Source organism: Aotus nancymaae, unplaced genomic scaffold, assembly GCF_030222135.1.
Source record: "Aotus nancymaae isolate 86718 unplaced genomic scaffold, 86718_ANA_hifiasm-v0.15.2.pri h1tg000003l, whole genome shotgun sequence".
Lineage (NCBI taxonomy): Eukaryota > Metazoa > Chordata > Mammalia > Primates > Aotidae > Aotus > Aotus nancymaae.
Genome location: NW_026988414.1, coordinates 77,073,400 through 77,097,517, shown reverse-complemented (window position 1 = coordinate 77,097,517; position 24,118 = coordinate 77,073,400). Strand labels below are relative to the sequence as shown.

General features: G+C 38.7%; 1 long non-coding RNA gene and 1 pseudogene across 2 annotated transcripts; both read left to right on the top strand.

Moving 5' to 3' along the window:
• Positions 1-399: 399 nt before the first annotated feature.
• Positions 400-16,348, top strand: LOC105727808 (uncharacterized). Of its 2 annotated transcripts, none has more exons than XR_010344858.1 (4): positions 400-1,274; positions 3,560-3,692; positions 3,894-6,806; positions 15,487-16,348. It is a non-coding gene; the product is annotated as an uncharacterized LOC105727808 (long non-coding RNA). The 2 variants fall into 2 exon arrangements; XR_010344859.1 differs by lacking the exon at positions 15,487-16,348 and adding an exon at positions 8,077-8,091.
• Positions 8,122-11,273, top strand: LOC135274623 (RNA-binding protein with multiple splicing 2-like; annotated as a pseudogene).
• Positions 16,349-24,118: the final 7,770 nt, after the last annotated feature.

The window sequence follows — 24,118 nt, the reverse complement described above, 5'->3', positions numbered from 1 at the left end:
TAGTTCCAAACTCTACGAAATACCTATAACAATGATAAAAATACACTTTAATATGTATTCTAATTCCACTCTCGTAAAACCATGACTACCTGATGCCCCTAGGAAATGAGTCATTTATGGTATGTGTGCATTTCAAGCAGCAGAAGGCTTACTGCCAGCCCTTTTATTTTCATGTTTAGTGGAATGCTACGCAGTGTAGTACACATGTTATGTACTTGCCCTCGTAAATCAGTGTGCTTCCTTATAGCTACAGATGTACATAGCAGTGATATCAGGCTTTGGGCTAAGAGACTTCATTTGTTCCTCCATACAAACAGGATAGTTCAGCCCCATACTGCTGAACCACACTGGTTATATATGCTCACTGCGATACACCGAGGCTCTGCAGGCTACAGTTTTGAGATACAGGAGACAGCTTGCTTTCTTGGAGAACTGAGCTTCTGTCCTCGTGTTTAGAACTCAAGTTCTCTTCTCAGTTGTCACTGTACTTGCAGTTCTGTAACCAAAACACCATTAATGATTCTGTCGGTCTCTGCTGTTGCAGCCTTTCCCCCTTGACTGCTGGTCCTAGCACAGCTGTCTGTGTGCTCTACTCTGCCTTCCTTCTTATATTCTCTGTTTCCTCTTTTTTCTTCATTACCCTATTACATTTTCCAAACTTTCCATTTTAGTTAAAAATGCTGTCTCCCCTTACATACCTTGGCAGGCAATAAAAGCACTCCTTTCTTTTGCATGTTGAACTGATCAGACTGTTGGATGTAATGTTTAGGTGCATTACCGTTTCTCCACCCTGCTTTATGTTGCCAGGGGAATATGCCCCCCCTGTTTTTTTACTGCCAAACTTTTTGTTTGTTCTGTGTATTACAATAGTATAAGGATAGACTTTGTTCCAGAGTATAATCAAATCTGAAATCTAATGTGGCATTCATTTACTGGTGGGTTTTAACTATGAAATCTCATGTGGCACAAGAATGTTTTTTTTTTTCAACAGGATCATGGTAGCAGAAATGTGAAAGGACCATGTGTCATTCTGGCTATGATTGTATATTGTTTACTCTTCAAATAACTCTGAAGATTGATACGTGTATATACAGCATTAGTAATTAATTTTTATCATCAGTTTACTCTTAGTTTGTCTCCTGATTTTATAGGTCCCAAGAAATCCTGATATCCGAAATCCAGCTCTGGCTCAAAGAGAAGAGCAAAAAAAGGTTGATGGAGCTGAACCTCTTACACCAGAAGAGACTGAAGAAAAGGAAAAACTTCTCGCACAAGTAAACTATTTTCAATGGTTGAAATACAATCAATCAATAGAAAAAAAGAAAATATAGATCACACTTAATTTTTATTGTATGGACCTAGTATCCTAATGTGAGACACCAACAGAACTCAGGGCTATTTTGTAAACATGTTTAGACCAAATATCCCTATTTTAAAAAATTGATCTTATAGAATATGCCATTTTAGAAATACTGGATAGTATATATATATGTGAAATATATGTGTCAAGTATTAGCAATATGAAATACATTTTGCCAATTTATAATAAGGTCAGTGAATCCACATTTGAATTCTGATAGTAGTTATTAACATACTCTTTTTCGTTTTTTGAAACTGTCTCCCTCTGTCGCCCAGGCTGGAATGCAGTGGTGCAATCTCAACTCACTGCATCCTCCACCTCCCGGGTTTAGGCGATTCTCCTGCCTGAGCCTCCTGCGTAGCTGGGATTACAGGCACCTGCCACCATGCCTCACTAATTTTTGTGTTTTTAGTAGAGATGGGGTCTCACCATGTTGGCCAGGCTCATCTCAAACTTCTGACCTCAAGTGATCTGCCTGCCTCATTCTCCCAAAGTGTTGGTGTTACAGGTGTGAGCCACTGTGCCAAGCCTGTTAAAACATATTTTTGAAAATTTAAATTTCTTTTGTTTATAGATGTGAATTGTCTCCTGAAGTTATATTCCACTAATTTTTATTAATGGAATTATTTTATAAATTTCAAAATTCTTTTTATCCTTTCTTAGAACTTTCATACAATGATGAGAGATTTCTGAAGCTTTTTAAGGTGATCATTGGATAACAGTTATTAAATTAGGAAGGTTTCCATTTGAACAAAATATTAATGCTTTCAAGTCATTATTGCTATGATGAGTTTTACAATTGTTCTACTTCTAAAATGAACTATAGAAGATAGAAGAATTTCAGCACAGAAGACTTGCAAAATAATAAACAAAAATGTGTGCTGTAAGACATTAATATAGAGGGTTGCCAGGAAGATTTATTTATTCAACAAATTTTGAACAATGTGCAATGCATAGTAGTAGGTAATTCTCCACATTAATTATTGAAAGATAGTTTTTATATTTATATATTATTTATTATACAGGTCTTTTCATTGTTATAACATGTAATTGTATGAATTTTCACAAATTACAATCATAAGTTTTTGAGCCAAATGCCTGGAAGTAATAAAGTTTAGTTTGAAATTATAATTGCAAATGGCTGAATATTGGGACTTACAACAGAATAAAAGAAAACATTTAAATATTCATGTTCTGTATGTATTTCCTGAATGCAAAAGTAAAGTTATGGCTTTAGAATGCTTGGAGTGGCTTGGAGTATATTGTCAGTAGATGGTATAACAAGGATATACAGTCTCAACTGAGATAATCTTTTAGTTTGTAATTAGAAATCTTTTGCCCCTCCTAGCAGATGAATTCATTTTCGTCCTCCTCTGCTGCCTTAAATAATCTTCGTCAAAAGCCGTGGCAGTACGTAGGAACAAACTGTGGGGTCATCTGAAATCTTCATCAACTAAAGCCACGGATAGAGTTTTGCAGTGTCTAGAGTGTCACATATGTGAGTTGAGGTTTGAGGAGTGGAAAACAAATTCTTGGTCTTGTGATTTCACAGACGTGCTAACAATGCCAAGGGAATTTAGAACACTGGCTTAAGTGTTTTATGTTTTAGTAAAAAACATTGAGTGGGTCTAATAACGTTCTGCTTGTAGAAGTTCTATTTATGAACATAATTTAGAACAGAAATTATTTATTAACACTAGTTCAGAATGATGTAAAGAGCTGCAAATTTTTTTCTTTTTTTGCATTCTCTTTTGGTTATTCCTCCGTGTTCTTTTGACTTAACGCATCCACATTCCTCTCTTTTAATTTACATGGGAACAGATCTGTGAAAAAATAATCATTGAAGTACTGGAATATCAAGACTTCAGCATTTATATTAGCATTTTTCTTTTCATGCACTTGTATTTTAATGTAGTAGGCATCTATAAAATATGAAATTAACTGCAGATCTTAGAACTATAAATCAACTTTAAGTACTTAGAGAAGATTATATTCTCTTTGTAATAGAAAAGCAGTTATTTCTTTAACAACTTTCACTCAACTTTTGATTCCAACATAAAATATGTGCAATTTTATAAGGAGAAACATCTTAAGCATTTTAAACTGTTTTTTAATGTATCATTGTACAGAAGTAAATAGGCCAATACATGGATTTATTAATTTAACCTCTATTGATAATGCTTAACTTTGTGTTCACAGGGTTTCACAAACTGGAGTAAATGAGATTTTAACCAGTTTATTAAAGCTAATGAGAAATATGGAAGAGATGACATTGATAACATAGCTCAAGAGGAAGAGGGCAAATCCCCTGAGGAGGTCGTGAAGTATTCAGGTTTGTATATAATTTGAAACATGATGTTGTATTTTAACATTATTCACTTATTAAGCATCAATTTAATTGTACCTTTGTTCAAGGATGCTTTAAACTTTTATGAATAAGACATAGGTGAGAGTATAAACTATGATTGTATTTCTATGAAAAGATTATAAGATTTATCCTAACAGACTGACTGCTGTTGACTCTATCAATTAGCTAAAAGAACCAAAGAAAGCTCTGATGAAACAAGGGTGGCTACTGGATGAGCAGTGATGAAACTCCCACCTTCCCGCCTCTGGAATTTGGTTCTCCTCTGGTTCAATTCGGAGATTCATATTCAGTGGATTGAATTCGAAATGGCAAGAAAGACTTTATTCAAAACCATGCCAATGGGAATATTGCAATAATAAGAGATTGAGCTCGATTCTAAATACAGTAAATACATTTGGGGATTTACAGTAGACATAGTGTCTGCAAGCCTTTTCTCATGGGCTATTCTTTTCAGACAGGAAATCATGAATCTCCTATCTCTGAGGTAGGAAGGTAGACAGAGTTATATGGGGGATGATGGTGATGATAACTATTATCTACATTTTATTTGTGAGAAAATTACAACAAAGAAAAGTCAAGTGACCACAGAAAGTTTTTGGTAATAGGTCCTGATGCCTAGATTTTAACCCATGGGGGCTAATTCCAGAATCCCAGTGTCTTCAACACATCACTATATAAAGTGTTTTTTTCTTTTTTTTTTTTAATTGCATTTTAGGTTTTGGGGTACATGTGAAGAACATGCAAGATTGTTGCATAGGTACACACGTGGCAGTGTGATTTGCTGCCTTCCTCCCCATCACCTATATCTGGCATTTCTCCCCATGCTATCTCTCCCCAACTCCCCACCCCACGCTGTCCCTCCCCTATTTCCCCCCAACAGACCCCAGTGTGTGATGCTTCCCTCCCTGTGTCCATGTGTTCTCATTGTTCAACACCCACCTATGAGTGAGAACATGCGGTGTTTGATTTTCTGTTCTTGTGTCAGTTTGCTGAGAATGATGGTTTCCAGGTTCATCCATGTCCCTACAAAGGACATGAACTCATCGTTTTTAATGGCTGCATAGTATTCCATGGTGTATATGTGCCACATTTTTCCTGTCCAGTCTAGGTTGATGGGCATTTGGGTTGGTTCCAGGTCTTTGCTATTGTAAACAGTGCTGCAGTGAACATTCGTGTGCATGTGTCCTTATAGTAGTATGACTTATAATCCTTTGGATATATACCCAGTAATGGCATTGCTGGGTCAAATGGAATTTCTATTTCTAGGTCCTTGAAGAATCGCCACACTGTCTTCCACAATGAACTAATTTACACTCCCACCAACAGTGTAAAAGTGTTCCTATTTCTCCACATCCTCTCCAGCATCTGTTATCTCCAGATTTTTTAATGATCGCCATTCTAACTGGCGTGAGATGGTATCTCAATGTAGTTTTGATTTGCATTTCTCTAATGACCAGTGATGATGAGCATTTTTTTTTTTTTTTTTTTGGGACGGAGTTTTGCTCTTGTTACCCAGGCTGGAGTGCAATGGCGCGATCTCAGCTTACCACAACCTCCGCCTCCTGGATTCAGGCAATTCTCCTGCCTCAGCCTCCTGAGTAGCTGGGATTACAGGCACGCACCCCCATGCCCAGCTAATTTTTTGTATTTTTAGTAGAGACGGGCTTTCACCATGTTGACCAGGTGGTCTTGATCTCTTGACCTTGTGATCCACCCGCCTTGGCCTCCCAAAAGTGCTGGGATTACAGGCGTGAGACACCGCGCCTGGCACATTTTTTTAATATTAATAATGAAAATATAAGCATCTTAAAAATGATCTAAGATCATAAACCAGCAATTCACAGTTTGAAAAGTTTTTCCTTCTATGTATGCTCTTGGTTTTTCTTATGCCTTTCTCAGCCTTTTTTCTCTTTCTCCTTTGTGAGATTTTGAATCCACTACTGCACCCCTCACCTCTCTGACTCTCCAGTCTTCAGCTCACTGCTTGTCAGTCATTTATCCACGGAATTTCAGTGACTATACAATTTAGTGTCTTCTCCTGTATAATATTGTGTAATATTTATTTGCCTCTAACAATTCTGTCTTCTTAAATTGTTTTCATCCAAATGCAACACTGTCTTGTCTTTTTTTTTCAGATTCTTAAAAGCATTTTCATGTCTCCTGTATTCATAAAGACAAGCCTGTTAGGTATCTCCAAATATTTTTTAAATGATATGATTCTTATTATACACACATATTTTAATTGGTACAAGCCTGGGGTATGTTTACAGATTATAATATTTGCCCTTTAGGAAGTCAATTATTGAGATGCTTAAAAACTTTCCTTGATTCATCACTGACCAATCTTACTGATATTAGTAGTAAATATGGTACTAATTATTTTATTTTAAATTAACTTATAAGAGATATGTTTTTATTGTTTTGCAGGAAGCAAATAAATGTATCAGCTATTCACTATATCACAGTGTATATGTAGCATATGAGTTGGTGAAAAAATTTTATGATCTGACATTTAAATATTACATTATTGTGACCCAGATTGTAGGAGAGATGGTGTTTGAACTAGCCAGTTCCATAGTGCTCCCTTTTGATTAAAAAAGTTATGCTGTATCTTCAAGAAAGTATGCTGACAAAATCTACAATATTTCTATGAAACTTCCACAAGGAATAAAAACACACAGTGTATCATTTGCTATGCTCCCCTTCCTCTTTAAAGTTCATATTTGTATGTTTCCATTAAACTCTAAAAAACAAGGAGCTATCTGAGGTAATTTATTATTGATTGCTATTTCAAGTGATCCAGTATTCTGGATTATTATGTCTATAAATGCATTTTACGTATTAATAGATGCTCACATCTTATAATATGATAATATAAATACCTTGTAAAACATAAAAGAGGATGGCTTCTATATTATTTCTTTTCTAGAACTATGGAACAATGCCATTAGAAATTATGTTCTTTAAGCATTTGATAATCCCAATTTCTATTTCAGATTACTTTTCTCCTGCAGTAAATAATTTTACAGAAATTGCTTCAAAGTTGGCTGAGAGACTCCAAGATTTTGGTGAAAGCATGTATGTTCCACATATATCTATAATAGGTAAAATTAAAAGGAAATGTTAACTAACATCGGTGTTGCTGAAATAGGTTTGAGAATTTCTTGCTGTGATCTGTCTGTCAACTCGGGCATCTGCCTCTCCACTCTAGCACATCCTATGCAGGGCTGCCCTATCTCAAAAGAGCTATTTTTGACATTCTAAGTGGGATTTGTGCTGCTCAGAAATGCCAGTGCCTCCCTACTGCAATTGACTAGTTACAGCACACTCTGCTTAACACTTAAAGTCCTCCATTATGTGACCCTGGCTTTTTCCAATTTGATTTCATGTTGTTTTTAGTATCTATATATCATATTCAGCCAAACAATTTAATTTGCAAAGCGTGATTTCTTCCTACCTTTTTTTTGTCATTACCTTTACATAGAGTTCCTTATTTCTACTTTCATATGACAAAATTCTGTTTATCCAGAACAACAACAATATGAGGCTATTAATTTTGAAAATGTTAAAATAAACATTTATGGTTAATTCTGTGTAAAATCACACAAGTACAACACAATTTGAACAACATTTTAATATGTAAGGAAAAAATACCTGATGAGAATACCGAGGCAATGTCTTTAAAGTAAAATTTTGAGGGTAAACATCTGTGTATTAAATATAGTATCATGATATAAACAGCAAATCCTGGGGGCTGATGTAAGGATACATAGAAAAGAGTAGATGATCTAGAAATAGGCTCGGTGATATATAAGCAAGTATTAGTAATAGACAATACAGCAAAAATCAATGGGAAAAGATTATTCAACTGTAGTATTGTGTAAGTTATGTTAGTACCTGCTATAAAAGTAAATTCAGAATTGCACTTCACGTTGTATGCTAACATAAGCAACAGGTATAAAGAATTGCTTAGTAAAAATGGAAATTTTTTGAAAGAGATGCCAAGTTTAGAAGCAATGAAGAAATAATGCAATCAGATTTGAGACCATTAAAATGTTTCAGAATATAAAAATTAATATTCAAATGCAAAATGAAAAGTGTCAAAAACTTATTCTCCTGCAAAAATGGAGAGCAAAATATATGCTATAAAAATATTTTTTTGAAAATCGACTCTAGTCCCACTGCCTCCCCCTCCGCACCCCTCCCCACCTCCCGCACGCGTCAAACTTGAAGTGGCCCCGGCCTGACACCATGGCTGCCCCTCACCGCCCCGCGGGTCTCCCGCCATCCGCCCCGCACCCGCACCCGCGAGCGCACCGCTCACCGCGCCCCTTCCCACTCCCCGCAGGGCCGGCGCCGCGCTCGCCCTAGCGTTCCTTCCCACCGCCCCCTCCCCCGCAGCGTGAGCAACGCGAAGCCGGACAGAGAGCACGGCGGCGGCATCGGCACCGGCTCCGGCGCGGGCTCGGCGGCGCCCTGGAGGAGGAGGTCCGGACACTGTTTGTCAGCGGCCTCCCTGTGGACCTTAAACCCAGAGAACTGTACTTGCTCTTCCGGCCGTTCAAGGGGTGTGAAGGGTCCCTGATCAAGCTCACCGCGAGACAGCCTGTTGGTTTTGTGATCTTTGACAGCTGGGCAGGAGCAGAAGCAGCCAAGGCTGCGTTGAACGGTATTCGCCTCGATCCTGAGAGCCCACAGACCCTGAGGCTAGAGTTTGCCAAAGCCAACACCAAGATGGCCAAGGGCAAGCTAATGGTGACTCCAAATCCCAGCAACATGCACCCCGCCCTAGGAGCACACTTCATTGCACGGGATCCCTATGACCTGATGGGGGCAGCTCTGATCCCTGCATCCCCAGAGGCCCAGGCCTTTGTACACCACAGAGCTGACCCTAGCCATCTCCCATGCTGCGTTCACCTACCCAGCTGCCACTGCCGCCGCTGCCCTCCATGCTCAGGTGCGCTGCTACCCTTCCTCTGACACCACCCAGCAAGGATGGAAGTCCCGTCAGTTCTGTTAGTTTTTCAGTCTGGTCACCGGGGAGTCGGTTCTGGGAATCTATGGTGGTGCCGGGACAGGCGCCCTGAGCTCCCACCGCCCCCGGGTGGCCTGTACAGAGCTGCTGCTGCCCTGCAGGGACTGTGAATCCTAAGCCTGACTCAGTGGACTGCTTCCTGTTCCCCTCCCTCCTCTTCCTCAGCCCTGTTCTGCACCCTCAAACCTTTCTCCAATGCCTCCCAGGAGGATTTAGGGACCTTCTTGCTGGGGCATCCAGATCCAGCTCAGAGGCCTCACGGGGACCCGGTAAGGCCTGACCTCCCGCCCAAACTTGCTTCTGTAGCTCCCCCTCGAGGAAGCGAGGCGTTTAATTTTGCGTTTTCTGGCATGAATGAAGACACTTAAACTCGTGTATATGTGAGTGTACAGTTTGTTCTCACACTGTCACCATAGCGACAGGTCCTGGCCCACAGTGGTTCATCCTGCCTGGCCCCTCCTCACCCTGCCCGTGCACCCACCCCGCTTCAGGGAGGCCCCGAGCCCTGTGGCCCCATGCGCTTCCAGGCTCAGCTCCCACCTCCACCCAACAGATAGATGGGATTTGCTTTTTCATTTCACACTGGGCTCCTCTGTTGCTGTCTTCTTGGACCAGCCCCCTCTGCCCATCCTGTTCACCTCCCCACAGCGCACCCTGCCCGCCACTGCTCCGCATTTCTTCCAAACCACGAAACCAATCAGACTGTGAAAAGTATTTTTGTACGCTGTGTAACAAAATATTTATGCATCATAAAGGATTTTTCATGTGTGTACCATTAATTATTAAAGAGACCTCGTTCACCCTGTCAGATAAGTTTAATGTTTACTTTGAGGCATGAAGAAGAAAAGGGTTTCCATTCTTCAGCAGTAAGCCTTTGTGTCAGGCATTTGTTTAAGAAAATGAAATGAAGGAAACATTGTGCAATGTTTTTTTGTTTTGAGCATATCGATGCTTTACTGTCAGCCGCAGCTGTGACCGTTTGGCCATTTCAGAGTCGGGAGCCGAGGTGGCTGTTGTCATTGCTGGTCCTGTGAGAATGTGAAACTGGATAATATATGAAATGCAAAATAAAACAAAATCAAGAAAAAAAGAAAATTGACTCTAAAATTCCAAAAGAAAAATATAAAAATATTCGTAATGAACACAAGTTTTTAAAATGTTGTCAATGATACACCTATGGAGAAAAAAATAGAAAAATATTGTAGTTCACTAATATGTAATTCAAAATTACAAATGAAAATAACATGATGTTATTTAGGTATCACATTAATAACAATTTAAACCTTCCTTGTGCCCATTACTGTAGCTGGTACACTGACATATGCTCTCCATGCTTTTCTGATAACATTGTTCTATTTACGTTTTGGAAAAGATAGACACATATTGCTAAAATGTTCAAGAGCTGTCGCGAAGTTCTATACTTTGACATAGTATTTTGATTTATTGAATTATTTATTAAGAAAATGTCTCAATTCTAGAAAGAAAGACTTCTTGGAAAAATATCTGAGATCTGAAATTATAATGGCAAGTAATTTAAAATAATCTTATGCCTAAGAGAGGAGAAATTCCTGAAAATTTGATATTCACCAATATGAACATTTTATAATCATTCAAATGGATCATTAGCAATAAAATATAACGTAAGAAGGTACTTAAAATATAAGGAAGAAAAAAGGTATAAAATTGCAAATATATTTTGGTTAATTTCATTTAACAAACAAAGGGAAAACTTAAAGAGCTTTAATCAATTAGTATAATAATTGTGTTATCTTGAGGGGAATGTTAGGAGAATTGTTTTCTTATTGTTTGCAGTTCTTTCCAATTGTTTTATGTGGGTAAAAATGTCAACAGTGAGAAATACATTTTAAGGAAATCCCAATTACCAAGTATGCCATGAAGCTTATTTTTTATCTTTAAAAGAAAAATGAGCTGGGCGTAGTGGCTCATGCCTGTAATCCCAGCACTTTGGGAGGCCGAGGCGGGTGGATCACGAGGTCAAGAGATCAAGACCATCCTGGTCAACATGGTGAAACCCCATCTCTACTAAAAATAGAAAAAATTAGCTGGGCATGGTGGCGCGGGCCTGTAATCCCAGCTACCCGGGAGGCTGAGGCAGGAGAATTGCCTGAACCCAGGAGGCTGAGGTTGCGGTGAGCCGAGATCGTGCACTCCAGCCTGGGTAACAAGAGCAAAACTCCGTCTCAAAAAAACAAAAAGAAAAAGAAAAATTATGTTATTTCCCTCTGACAAAAAACCTCAAGGTTTCAATTACGGTTTGTTTAGGACACACGGATTTCCCTTCCTTGAGTGTTTCTTTATTTGTTTTGATTTCTCCAAATGTTAACAAAGATTCTGTCTGTGTCTCTATATGATGTTTACAATTCCTGAAACAGGCTGTACAGTGCATTGCACATAATAATAGTAAATTCTGACTAAGTAAATTAAACTGAATGTTGAATTTCTCAACCAAAACTTTGAAATCTAAGGAAGAGATATGTCTTCATCTTGCTTTTCTTGTATCAGTTCTTGCCCCACCAAAGAATACAGGGTGTTAACACAGGATATGGAGAAAGACAAGTGTGTATGTGTGTGTGTATGCATTTGTGCTTGCGTAGCCACACCAGTTATTGTATTTGTAGCAAGGATGTGTGAATTTGATACAGAAATGCATAGCATCTTAATTAAATTATGTTTCATTTGATTATCTCATCTGTTTATGGGAGCTGCTAACAGGTATTCTGTGTTTCATTTACCTTGATACTATCCCAAGATCTGAGATCATGGTGCTGAATATGCAAATGTTGAATATAGCTCAAATCCAAATTATGGAGGTTTAAGTTATTTTATTTTCCTGTTGTCAACAGGGTGCAATTGAAAGAACAGAATTGACCTCCTGTTTCACTCTAAAACTATGCAGTGTGAATTTAGACAAGTTATTTAATTCCTGATCCTTCATTATCTCATATATGAAATGGGGCTATTCCCCTGTCCCACTTGCAGAATTGCTCTGAAGATCACAAATCACCTATTTTATGAATATTCAAAACAATAATTGGCACATAGGAAGTGATCACCCAGTTGTAAATTCTGACTGTTAGTAAAACTACATTATAAAAACTAAGATGAATTAATGAATATATTAATTTATGCTTCCTTTTGTAATGATGGTTTCTCATTAGTTAATTAAATTGTGACAGAATTGGTATATTGAATTCAGTGATTCACTTGTGGACTCTACGGGGCCTGTTGATAAACTTTCAATTAAATTATGCTGAATCATTGTTATTGCAATAGCAAGCCAACCACTCCTTTTGGAATGTAAGTTCTGTGAAAACAGGGAGTGTTTGATCTATAGCAGGCATCCAAATATTGTTGAAAGACTGAAGTAAACACCATCTCTTTTGTTCTTAATAGGTTTAGCTAAAAAAAATAATATTTTTAGTTCTAACTTGGTAAATATTTCTATTTGCCAAGCATTTTACTAAACATTAGTAGAATTATCTCATTTTAATATTGCTACTTATGTGAGTAGATTACTAAGGATACCTAAGGAGAAGAAAGTCTTGCCTGTATTTGTGTGTCTGGGTGTATCAGTTAATTATTATTCCAATGTAAATAAAAATCACTGTGATTTCATAAGCCTCAGGAGAATAGTATTTTATAAGATTAAAAAAAGATTTTACAAATATGGATAGCTATGTATGATATTGTTCTTAATTTGCTTATTAGAGAAATTTAAAATATACTATGGAGCCTTGAACAAAACTGATTTGAACTGCACAGGTCCACTTGTACGCGAATATTTTTTTCCATAAACACAGTCAGCTCTATCTATGGATTTCACATGAGCAAGCAAATATGGATAGAAAATACAGTATTATTCACTGATATCCTAGGAAGCCGAGGAAACAGGATTGCTTGAGCCCAGGAGTTTGAGACTGTGGTGAGATATGATCAAGTCACTGCACTCCAGCCTTGGCGACAGAGTAAGACCCAATGTCTTAAGAAAACAAAATAAAATACAGTATTGAAGGAAAGAAGCCCATGTATATGGAGAGCTGACTTTTTATTTTTAAAGGTAGTAAACTTTTTATTTTGCCAAATTAAATCTGTTGTCTCCAAATGTACATTTCCAAATATTACTATTGCAAACAGAAAATAATTTTGTTAAAAGTATCCAAAAGTAGAAAGGGCATAAATCCAGGAGAAAAGGCTTTTAAATGAGTAAATTTATTTTTATGGAAAAAATGTCAACAATTTTTTCCCTTTATCTTTGATATTCTGGAACTTTTATGGCAGAATGATACTGATTTCAGGAACCTGAATCTGAGAACATCAAATGTATTAAATGAGAAATTAATAAAAAGGTAAAGTAAAAGAAATATAAAAACTTTTTCTCAAAATAAAACAAAACTGTTACATTCCATTTGGACTATTAGCTATGTGTTCCATAAACATTTTCTATTTTGTATAATTCCCTACTTCAAAGTATTAACAATATGAGAACCAGCATGCCAAAGGGGAATTAGGCATATGGAAACAGTTCTATTGGGGGCAAGGAGATCAAATGTGGCTTCAGATTCCACATGCATAGCTACATTTCATCATCGAGGCAGAGCAAGTTAATCCAGAAAGTCCTGTGAAACCCTGAGAATGCTGTACTAAAATCATTGTGACAATCACATGAAAAGATAAAACATTTTTAGACTTCAATCTGGATCATTATACTAAAATGCTAATTTGATGTGCTTAGGGGTTTGTTCATTTTTCACCCTGTTAATTCCACGGAGGATGAGGACTGACTTTTCATATATACGTGTCTTCCTTGCAGAACTTGAGTATGCACCAATTTTGGTATAGGAGGTGGTCTTGGAACCAATGCCAACAGATGATTGACTAAGTTCACCTTTGTTCTGAAATTTTCATTTCGTGGTTAAAAATACATTTTCATAAAGTTATAACTATTTCATTTTTCTCTCAGTCCAACGTTATTGATAATTATGAATGATCAACTGATGTTTCTGGAATATACATTTATTGATACATTAGAATTATCAGACAGATTTTTTTATAGGTAGGAAAAGAAAAAAGTTACTCCCTGCTATATCACTTTTTCTAATTTTTTTTTTTTTGCACTTTGGAAAAATATCATAGTTGATTTCTGGCAAGCCAATGGAAAATTTCAAAATATGTGTAGTATATAATAAATATATTTTTCTTCATAAAATGTAATATTTTTTGCATATTTTTATTTTCAGTATCTTTTGTTTCTGATTTAAAAGAAAATATATTTGTTTTAGAAAATATTGATGACCAAGAAAACCAAAGCAGAAAATGAACATCTCCCTAATTACACCAGAAAAATATAAAATCATAGTTATATTCTTTTGTGTATGATTTTTAGCCCCTTTTCTATTTTAAATATATTTTTGTTTATGTATACACACAACTAAGTGAATCTCTCTCTACATAATATACATAATAATATATATTTATATATTATTTCTTCTGTTATTTAAAAATTTTTTTTCTACTAAAAAAAAAATTTAATTGCAATTTGTTCTGCTAAATATTGACTTTCCCCAGGCCAATCTTATAAGTATTGCAGAATGTGTTAGGTCATGGGACATTCAGAAATGGTCCTGTCTTTCTGTCTATGGATTATCAAAGGGTCGGACTTGGGAGTAAGAGCATGTTTTACAAAGGTTGACGGGTTTGCAAGTGGCAGGATACTTATAACTCCCCCCACTCCCCCTACTTTATTTTTAAAAGTGGTTTCCCACTCTGTCTCTCAGGCTAGAATACAGTAGTGCATTCTTCGCTCACTGCAACCTCAAACTCCTGGGCTCAAGCACTCTTCCCACCTCCGACTCCCAGGCAGCTAGGACTACAGTCATGTGCTACTATGCCCAGCTATTATTTGTACTTTTATTTGTTCAGACAGGGTGTCCCTATGTTGCCCAGGCTGGTCTAGAACTCCTGACCTCAAGCAAGTCTCCCACTTTGGCCTCCCAAATTTATGGGATTGCAGGCATGAGCCACCACTTCTGGCTTTATCTATTTCTTTACTTCAGAGCTTATCCTTCTTTTCTTCTACATAAGCTGTCTTAAGCGATTCTACACAACACTATTCTTTATGGCCATGTGAAACATTACAAAATCATTTTTGATGATTCTTTATGCTTTATGTTAAGTATTCCAACATGGTAGTGTCATGTTTTTGAAAAGGACTAAGAAACCCATAATAGAAGGTTGGCTGATCACAAACAAGACTGTAATGATCACAGTTGTGTTGTAATTTAGAGGGTAGTGTGGTGTGTGAAAAAATCAGCACTTACTTGTAATGTGCCTGGAGATGAATCATTTAGTTACTTGATCTCTCAGACCTTTCTTCCTCTGTGAAACACTAATGTCAACCAAGTAGAGGTTTTTTATAAAAGATTAGAAAAATTGTAGGTAATGCCAAGCATAATTGCTGTGGTTACTATCACTGTTACTGTTGTACCACTGAACCACTTAGTTACCTGTTTGAAGTCAAAATATAATCAATTGCTGCATATTTCATAGACTAGTCTTTAGAGATGATTGATTGTGGAAGTTCAGTTGACAAGTGGCTTGTTCAAATTGTCAGATTGTGAATATGCCATCCCAGGACTTGTAGAGTGCTCTTGTGTTTCTCTTGTAGTTGAGCAACTAACAAACAGCAAACAATTTTATCAACAGGCATGTCATCTATGCTTCTGGCAGCCGCAGCAAGTATTCAAGGAGACATTTCCAGGATTGATGATGCTTTGTTTGATACTGGAAGCAAAGTGGACCCTTCTAAGGCCTGGGGAGAAGTGAAGAGACAGATTTAAGCCTTCACAGCACAGGCAGCTGCAGAGATTTTGAAAGAAGTAGCCTAAGAGGATTCTTTGGAGAACCCATATAGAGTTTGTATGGTATATAACTCAGAAACACTTACGATGGGTATATTGATAACTTTTTAAATTGTGTATCAGAAATAAGGCTGGATATTACATATAGTTATGTTAGTGTTCATATGTGTGTGTGTATTTTTTCCTTTATCTCCTCCCTATGGATTAAAAATAAAAAATTAAATTTTATAATCATAAAGACATTTTGAAGTAGGAAAATCAAACTATTAAATCTAAGAAGAATGGTTTAATATAGTGAAACTCTCATCTGGCATTATTGGGGAATCAAGTCTAATACAGTATTTGCAAACCTTTTCATGTCACTTCATACATAGGAAAACATCAGTTTGTCCTAGAGCACACTGGAGAATATGCAGAGGACTGCTCCAAGCCAGAGGCCTCATGCCCTGCCTGGCCACCCAAGGCTGAGAGAACCACTATCCCACTTGTTGAAAAACGGGTCTAATTACACTTTTAGTAAATGTAATCACTCTATAGCATAAAAACCAATTATTTTCTATTTGAAAGTATTTTATTTAAATAAAAGGCTATAATATAAATATATGTATAGTGAAAAATAGTAAATGAGCATTTGTGAACCTAATAGCCATATTAAGAAAATAACATTTCCAATACCTTTGGATTCCCCATGGACTAACGACAGTTGTGTTTTTTCACTTTCTCGAATTTAATGTTTATTTTCTTTCCTCTGTTGCTATTTGTAATTCTACCACACATGGCTGTATCCTTTATGTGTTTTGGCTTTATGTAGTTTTGAACTTTTCATAAATAAAATCATACCATGTGTATTTATCTGGTACTTGATGTTTCCACTGTCCTTTAAGAGTTCATCTATGCATCACTGTGGCTGTATTTTGCCATGTTTTCCTGATATAAATCATTAATTCACATGAAAGTAAGATTCAGAGTCCATCAAGACGAGAAAAAATATACAACAATGTGAATAAAGTTAATATAAAGAATGATTCATTATAACAGCATTGGAGCAATGACATACTGTCTAGTAAAAGGTAAAGAGAACTCTAAAGAACATGTGGTGAGCAGACGTAAGGAACTGCCATTGTCTCCGTGGTGAATTTGGAGCAGCCAATGGAGTCTCCTCACACCTTGGTCTCACTGTTAAGAAGTCGCCGTGGTGTTGCACTTGATGAAGTTGCTTCAGATGGACATTTCAGAGCACCCCAGAAACTTGCCTTCTGGTCCACTGTGTAAAGCTCTTTCTGAAGAAACGTCATGCCAGAGGGGCTCTACTGCAAATTTGACAAAGAGCTGTTTGGGGAGACTCTCTTGGCTGCTGGGTTCTCCTGACACCATGAACTTCAGGAAGTGGATGCTATTGCAGCAGACTGAACTACAGAATCAGAATCTGGGCAGTGCTGTAGCCCTGTAGCCATCTGGACTAGATTCTGGATATGTCCTTGGCATTTTTGGAACCTGCCAAGGGTGCGTACAGAAAGCAGATTGGAAAGCACCTTCTTGGAATGTCTCTCCAATGCTTTCTAATCACAAAGTTTTTTTTTCTTTCTTTTTTTATTGCATTTTAGGTTTTGGGGTACATGTGAAAAACATGCAAGATTGTTGCATAGGTGCATACGTGGCAGTGTGATTTGCTGCCTTCCTCCCCTTCATCTATATGTGGCATTTCTCCCCATGTAATCACAAAGTTTGATGTCATAACACTTGGCAAAGAAGAAATATTTAAAGGGCCCAGATCTGTTTATGAAGATAATCAGGAGTGAGTTCATAGTGGCTAACCTGAATTTGGATAACTGGGGTATAATAAAATATATTTATTTATTTTTGCTGGTGTACATTTTGAAAGTTTTCTGAATGTTACTTTTGTGAATATGTCTCCTAATGCAAATATTCAAGAGATTCTCTTTTCTGACAGTATCTACTTATAGGTGGAATGTCTGAGTTATAATGTTTGTGCATCTTCGATTTTATGAGCAATGCCAAAGTGTTTCAAAGTGATTTTATTTATTTATATTTCCACTGGGAAAATAATCATGTTACACTAAATAATAGATGTACAAATGACTGTGGAATGTTAAATACAAATAACTCAGTTTTACTAGAATCCAAGGCATTTGTGGGAGGAACAATCCATACTTCAAGTACCAAATATATCACATAAGTCTTGGAAGACATCAAGAGGAGTGTTAACTACTGTCTTGTAGTTTATCAAAAGCCCATAATAAGGTTAAGCAGGATAGGGATGTGGGCACATTTGCATTTCAAAAAGCGTTCTGGCCTACATAGATTAGTAGGTCATCAACCCAGCAAGAAATCGGAACTAATTTTTTTTTTTTTTTTTTTTTTTTTGAGACTGGGTCTCACTCTGCCACCCAGGCTTGAGTCAGTGGTGCAATACTAGCTCAATGCAATCTCTACCTCCTGGGCTCAGGTGATCCTCCAGCCTCAGACTCCCAAGTAGCTCAGATTACAGGCATGTACCACCATGACTGGCTAATACTTGTATGTTTGTAGAGAAAGGTTTCACCATGTTGTCCAGGCCGGTCTTGAACTCCTTGGCTCAAGCAATCAACCCACCTTGGCCTCTCAAAATGCTGGGATTTAAGGTATGAGCTACCATGCTAGGTCCCAAAATCTTTTCTCATGACAACCATTGTCATGTAAACTTTACCATCAGAAAAGATAAGACTACACTTATCTTTTGGATTTCAGCTTAGGTTTCATCTCTTCTAGGAAGACTTCCAAGATGACTATTCCTTCCCTTGTATCCCCTTCTAGGCTATAAGCTCTTTAGGGACTGAGTCTTGTTTTTGTTTTTGTTTTTAATTTTGGCTCCAGTCCCCACCAGTGTGGAGAGTCCATAGCACACATAAATTTTGTGAAAAATCAGAGTAGCATGCATATGAGACTGTCTGAGCCATTCTATGCTTTGAAAACAAGAGCTGCCCTCCACAATAGGATTTCTGCAATGCCTTTGTTATGGGGTTTCGCAGAGCATGCTAACAGGCTTTTTGTGGTGTCATTGATGGAGAGTTGGACGGTGTTATAGATGTGGGACAAGGTGACTATTAGTATTTGAGAAATGAATGAAATACTTGAAAGGTTTGTCAGCCTTCAATCAATTCGGCAAGCATGCAATAAGCATCCCCCCAAAATACTGTATGTAATTCAGTGGCTGAGGAACATACTTTGACACCATATTTAATGTCACTGTCATTCACAAGAGATAGTGCACGAATAGGAACACAGCTTTGAAAGGTAGATTGCCTGCATTCAGGTCCTACTTCTCCCTCTTACTTAAACTACTGGCAAGTTATTAAAGCTTTGTGTTCTTAAGTTTCTTAATGTTTAAATGAGTAAAAATATCATTTATTTCATGGAGTTGCTATAAGAATTAAATAAGCTATAACATGTAAAGCACTTAGAACAATATTTAGCAATAATTAGTAATCAATAAATGTCTGATGTTTTCATTAGAATGACAGAGTATTGTTTAGTTAGCTAATGAACTACCACTTTTTCTTGCTTACCTTTTCTGCATGTTGACACACTTGTAGTATAGTAAATAATAACTTTTGCAGTTTCCAGGACTACAATTTGGAACTATTGTTCATTCTTTTATATGCATCTCATAAGTTGCTTATTGTTTATTTCCGTCTGATACAGGGCATTCTACACAACATAGCATTGAGTTTTTACTGAAAAATGAGACTACTAGAGATCCTTTTCTTTCTATACTTATGTAGATAATAAGCAACGTTTTAAGAAGTGTTTGAAGCAGTTTTCAAAGAATAACATCTTTGGGAATGTCTTCATGTATGTATCTATGACTACCTTTTTTCTTTTCTTTTCCTTTTTTTTTTTTTTGTTGCTGTTGAGATGGAGTTTCACTTTTGTTCACCAGGCTGGAGTGCAATGATGCCATTTTGGCTCACTGCAACCTCCACCTCCTGGGTTCAAGTGATTTTCCTGTCTCAGCCTCCCAAGTAGATGGGATTACAGGCATCTGCCACCATGCCCGGCTAACTTTTGTATTTTTAGTAGAGATGGAGTTTCACCTTTTTGACCAGGCTGGTCTCAAACTCCTGACCCCAGGTGATCCACCTGCCTTGGCCTCCCAAAGTGCTGGAATTACAGGTGTAAGTCACCATACTTGGCCTGATTACCTTTTTAAAGGTGTATATATATATTTTAAGATATAATTTTTAAGCATAGTGGTGCTCAAATGACACTTTAGAAAACATACTAATTGCTGGGCACAGTGGCTCACCCCTGTAATCCCAGCACTTTGGGAGGCCGAGGCGGGTGGATCACAAGGTCAAGAGATTGAGACCATCCTGGTCAACATGGTGAAACCCCGTCTCTACTAAAAATACAAAAAATTAGCTGGGCATGGTGGTGCGTGCCTGCAATCCCAGCTACTCAGGAGGCTGAGGCAGGAGAATTGCCTGAACCCAGGAGGCGGAGGTTGCGGTGAGCCGAGATCGCGCCATTGCACTCCAGCCTGGGTAACAAGAGCGAAACTTCGTCTCAGAAAAAAGAAAAGAAAAAAGAAAACATACTAATTTACAATGCCATAAATTCTCTGAAAAGACAGCCACTTCATCTCTTTCTAGAATATGCTGGCTTTTATAAATTTTATAATTTTTTAATGTTGTTAGTATTTAAATGGTGACTTTTATTTAGATTTTCACTTCTTCAATTTCTAGAAAGGTAAGAAAATTTTAAGTTTATAGAAAAGACCTAAATCGCCAAACATTAATTTATTAGTACAACTATGTGTAAACATTGGTGATTTATTTAATCAAATAGCAACAAAATGTGTACCTATGGCAACCCTGTTAAAAATAATTTTCATTCGGACTTCCTGATCTTGGAATCCGGCTGGCGGCTGTCTGTGGTGTACTCCGTACCATCATGTCCATCCTGACACCGCTGCTGCTGCGGGGCCTGACAGGCTGGGCCTGGCGGCTTCTGATGCTGAGCGCCCAGGTCCATTTGATGCCGCCGGAGCAGAAGCTTGGGGTCCTGGAATTGGCAATTGGGCTTACCTCCTGCATGATGACCTTCCTCCTGCCTGCAGGCTGGATCCTGTACACCTGGAGAGCTACAAGAAGCGGGAGTGAAGGGGGCCGTTCTGGCCCTCACTCCGTGACCTGACCAGCCCCACCAGCCCATCCTGGTCACGTTCCTGCATTCCTGGCCGCCCTCCCCTGGATCATGTCGTTCAATTCCAGTCACCTCTTATGCAATCATAGCCTGTCAATGTCTCCATGGTGACCTCCTGGGACCACAAATATTGACCCTGCTTGGTGGGGTTCCCGTTGTAACAATAAAATCTATTTAAACCTTAAAAAAATTTTCATTCACAGTTTATTAAATATAATTATACATATAATTGTTTAAATGATTTTCATATATTTTTTAAGTATGAATACATAAATTGTTATAGTTATGTACCATATATATATGTAAAGCATCTGGTTTAAAATTATTCAAAAATGTGCATGAATCAATAAACAGATTTTTTTGTAAAGCAATCATTAAAAATAGTCAAAAAATACTGAAAGTAAGAAAAAAAAGGCTGAGATAATGAATTTCACCAATCGATATATATACAATTATTTGAAAAACAATTGATTTGGTACACAATTCATTGACACACTTTTCTTAAAATGAGAGAGTTACACAATAAACATGAGTTGGTTATTCCAGTGAATATTTTATTTTTGGACATATTCAGATAAATAATAGTTAGGCACTCAATAAGCAATTGCAAGTTTAAACCACAGAACAAGAAACAAAATTTTAACAGTTACCATGTGATACATAAAAACATATTTAATGAAATAAATGTGTTATTTAAATTTTTGTATGTTTGTTTATTTTGTTTTTGAGACTGGGTTTCACTGTCATCTCCCAGGCTGGATTGCAATGGTGCGATCTCGGCTCACCGCAACCTCTGCCTCCTGGGTTAAAACAATTCTCCTGACTCAGCCTCCCGTGTAGCTGGAATTACAGGCGAGACACACCACGCCAGGATGAGTTTTTTTTTTTTTTTTTTTTTTTTTGAGACGCTGTTTCGCTCTTGTTACCCAGGCTGCAGTGCAATGGCGCCATCTCGGCTCACCGCAACGTGCGCCTCCTGGGTTCAAGCAATTCTCCTGCCTCAGCCCCCCTGAGTAGCTGGAATTACAGGCGTGAACCACTGCGCCAGGAAGTTTTTTTTTTTTTTTTTTTTTTTTTTGAGACGCTGTTTCGCTCTTGTTACCCAGACTGGAGTGCAATGGCCTGATATCACCTCAAGGCAAACTCCGCTTCCTGGGTTCAAGCAATTCTCCCGCCTCAGCCTCCAGAGTAGCTGGAATTACAGGCGTGAGCCTCCTCGCCTGGATGATTTCTTTTTTCTTTTCTTTTTTTTTTTTTGAGACGCTGTTTCGCTCTTGTTACCCAGGCTGGAGTGCTATGGCAGGATCTCGGCTCACCGCAACCTCCGCCTCCTGGGTTCAGATTATTCTCCGGCCTCAGCCTCCTGAGCAGCTGGGAATATAGGCACGCGCCACCATGCCCAGCTAACTTTTTGTATTTTTAATAGAGACGGGCTGTCACCATGTTGACCAGGATGGTCTCTATCTCTTGACCTCGTGATCGACCCGCCTTAGCCTCAAACAGTGCTGGGATTACAGGCGTGAGCCACCGCGCAGGGAAGATTTTTTTTTTTTTTTTTTTTTTTAAGAGGGAGTTTCGCTTTGTTACCCAGGCTGGAGTGCAATGGCGGGATATCGCCTCTAGGCAAACTCCGCCTCCTGGTTTCAAGCAATTCTCCTGCCTCAGCCTCCCGTGTAGCTGGAATTACAGGCGAGAGACACCGCGCCCGGATGATATATATATATATATTTTTTTTAGACGGAGTTTCGCTTTGTTACCCAGGCTGGAGTGCAATGGCGCGATCTCGCCTCTAGGCAAACTCCGCCTCCTGATTTCAAGCAATTCTCCTGCCTCAGCCTCCCATGTAGCTGGAATTACAGGCGTGAGCCACCGCGCCCGGATGATTTCTTTTTTTTTTTTTTTTTTTGAGACAGAGTTTCGCTGTTGTTACCCAGGCTGGAGTGCAATGGCACCATCTCGGCTCACCGCGACCTCCGCCTCCTGGGTTCAGGAAATTCTCCTGCCTGAGCCTCCTGAGTAGCTGGGATTACAGGCGTGAGCCACCGCGCCCGGATGATTTTTTTTTTTTTTTTTTTTTTGAGTCGAAGTTTCGCTCTTGTTACCCAGGCTGGAGTGCAATGGCACGATCTCGGCTCACCGCAACCTCTGCCTCCTGTATTCAGGCAATTGTCCTGCCTCAACCTCCTGAGTAGCTGGGATTTTAGGCACACGCCACCATACCCAGCTAATTTTTTGTATTTTTAGTAGAGACGGGCTTTCATCATGTTGACCAGGATGTTCTCGATTTCTTGACGTCGTGATCGACCCGCCTTAGCCTCAAACAGTGCTGGAATTACATGCGGCAGCCACCGCGCCCGGAAGATTTTTTTTTTCTTTTTTTTTTGAGACGGAGTTTCCTCTTGTTACCCAGGCTGCAGTGCAATGGCGCGATATCCGCTCACCGCAACCTCCGCCTCCTGGGTTCAAGCAATTCTCCTGCCTCAGCCTCCTGAGTAGCTGGGATTACAGGCGTGAGCCACCGCGCCCGGATGATTTTTTTTTTCTTTTTTTTTTTTGAGACGGAGTTTCTCTCCTGTTACCCTGCCTGCAGTGCAATGGCGCGATCTCGGCTCACCGCAACCTCCGCCTCCTGGGTTCAAGCAATTCTCCTGCCTCAGCCTCCCGTGTAGCTGGAATTACAGGCGTGAACCACCGCGCCCAGAAGATTTTTTTTTTTCTTTTCTTCAGAAGGAGTTTCGCTCTTGTTACCCAGGCTGGAGTGCAATGGCACCATCTCGGCTCACCGCAACATCCACCTCCTGGGTTCAGGCAATTCTCCTGCCTCAGCCTCCTGAGTAGCTGGGATTATAGGCACGCGCCACCCTGCCCAGCTAATTTTTTGTATTTTTAGTAGAGACGGGCTTTCAGCATGTTGACCAGGATGGTCTCGATCTCTTGACCTCGTGATCCACCCGCTTTAGCCTCCAAAATTGCTGGGATTGCAGGCGTGAGCCACTGGGGCCAGAAGATTTTTTTGTTTTGTTTTGTTTTTTATGAGACAGAGTTTTGTTCTTGTTACCCAGGCTGCAGTGCAATGGCGCAATCTCGGCTCACGGCAACCTCAGCCTCCTGGGTTCAAGCGATTCTCCTGCCTCAGACTCCCGTGGAACAGGGATTACAGGCCTGAGCCACCGCGCAACGAAGATTTTTTTTCTTTTTTTTTTTTGAGACGCAGTTTCGCTCTTGTTACCCAGGCTGGAGTGCAATGGCGCGATATCGCCTCTAGGCAAACT